Source organism: Solanum tuberosum, unplaced genomic scaffold (assembly GCF_000226075.1).
Source record: "Solanum tuberosum cultivar DM 1-3 516 R44 unplaced genomic scaffold, SolTub_3.0 scf00323, whole genome shotgun sequence".
Classification (NCBI taxonomy): domain Eukaryota; kingdom Viridiplantae; phylum Streptophyta; class Magnoliopsida; order Solanales; family Solanaceae; genus Solanum; species Solanum tuberosum.
In genome coordinates, this window is record NW_006239244.1 from 556,224 (window position 1) to 558,437 (window position 2,214).

The 2,214-nt window shown below is 34.1% G+C and overlaps 1 long non-coding RNA gene across 1 annotated transcript; it reads right to left on the reverse strand.

The window, feature by feature from the left end:
* Positions 1-448: 448 nt before the first annotated feature.
* LOC107063208 (uncharacterized) lies at positions 449-1,857 on the reverse strand. Its single transcript, XR_001475150.1, has 2 exons — positions 1,753-1,857; positions 449-1,629 (listed from the first exon to the last, which is right to left on the reverse strand). It is a non-coding gene; the product is annotated as an uncharacterized lncRNA (long non-coding RNA).
* Positions 1,858-2,214: the final 357 nt, after the last annotated feature.

The following is a 2,214-nucleotide window of genomic DNA, read 5'->3' on the forward strand; positions in this document are numbered from 1 at the left end:
GCATCGTTGATCCAGTTGAGCTTCAGAGTTGTTGGTGAGCCTCTTTGCATTCCGGAGGATCCCCCTTTTTCATTATTTTATCATTTTAGTTCATTAGGATGTCGTGGGCCTGTCCCGACATCCATCTCAGTTGTTTTAGAGGCTTCATAGATATAGTCAGTCAGATGTTAGTTCATTCGTCATCATTTTGTTATTGGCTTATATTTATATTTGAGTTACCATTTTGGCTAAGTTAAATGTTTATTTTAAAACATCATAAGTTCAGTTTGAGATATGTTGGGTTATCTTGTATTTGTATTCTCTTTCTTATGTCTAAGTCTTCCGCTGAGTAAGTAAGCCAGACCAAGGGTTCGCTTGGGGAGCAATGGTTCTCGAGTGCCAGTCTCGCCTAAGGTGTAGGCTCGGGGTGTGACATTTAAACCCCAAGAGATATAAGAAAAGTACATTATGAAAATATATCAGCACAATATATTGTGTTATGCTATACAACAAAAGATTACATGATCAACCATACATATGAAACTCAATGCAGTTTTATTCATACGATTTTTTTTAGCAAGGTTTAGAATAGCAAGACTATTACTATTATAGATCTTGCCACTACGTACAATGGTTTTATAATATTACATGATGATTTGTTGTGAGGCAATTGGCTAATCGATCACTTATTCATGGCCTTCACCTGAAGAATTGTATCCATCACTAGGGGGTTAATATTTGTAATGTGGAGGGTTATATTTTTCACCTAGAGGTTGTATTCGTCACTATGAGGTTTATATTTGTCACTTGGAGGTTTGTATTCATCACTAGGGGGTTTATATTTTTCATATGGGGGGAGGGGTTATGTTTGACACTTGGAGGTTTGTATTCGTCACTGGGGTGTTTATATTTGTCATGTGGAGGGTTATATTTGTCACCTAGAGGTTTGTATTTGTCACTAGAAGGTTTATATTTATCATGTGGAGGATTATATTTGTCACCTGGAGGTTTTATATTCGTCACTAGGATGTTTATATTTGTCACCTAGAGGTTTGTATTCATCACTAGGAGATTTATATTTGTCATGTGAGTGGTTATATTTGTCACCTGGAGATTTATATTCATCACTAGGGGGTTTATATTTGTCACGTGGAGGGTTATATTTATCACCTGGAGATTTGTATTCGTTACTAGGAGATTTATATTTGTCATGTGGGGAGCTATATTTGTCACTTGGAGGTTTCTATTCATCACTAGGGGGTTTATATTTGTCATGTGCACCTGGAGGTTTGTATTCATCACTAGGGGGTTTATAACCTGGAGGTTTATACTCATCACTAGGGGATTTATATTTGTCATATGGAGGTTTATATTCGCCACACCGAGGTTTATATTTGTCATGTAGGGGGGTTTATTCGCCACTTGGAGGGTTGTATCCATTGTTATATGCACCACCAAGAGATTTATATATGTTGTTATAATCGTCATGTGGGGGTTTATATCCCCTACCTGGAAAATTATATCCATCACGTGGAGGATAATATCTGCCACCAAAATATTTATATCCATTGTTATATTTATCATGCTCATCTCTGGGATATCCGTCAATGTCATTATATCCATCATCATGTACATCATCTGATTTCATTGCTACAAATATCAAATGTGAAATTTAAATACTGGCATAACATTGAATAAATGTCAAATAATTAGATAAGAAATCCAATATTTCAAAGAGATAACTACTAAAAGGAAAAAAAACAATAAACTTACAGGTCTCAGCCAACTCCCTAGCTCCAACCTCAGAGCTTATTATTGCAAAAATAACCAAAAAAATGCCAAGAAACAAAAAATGCCTTGGAACCCATCATTTTTTTCCTTTTTCAAAACTTAGTTATCTTAATGAAAGGATGAAGAAATTAATACATCATTGGGTTATATATATACTAAAAGAATTTAATGTATTAAAAATTGATAAACGGTCACTTATCACTTATCTTGTCCAATCACCACGCATAGATTATATTTCCTTTGTTTCAATTTACTTGTATTATATTTTTAGTTTGTTTTAGAAAAGAAGGAAGTATAGGACCACAATATTTATCTGCATTTCGAGTTTGTGGATTTGAATAAACACAAACTACTGCTCTAATTACTAATAAAAGAGCTTCTTAAATCTTACTTAAACATAAACTGCTATAAGCCTATAACTATACAAAGAATTTTTTGAAAACT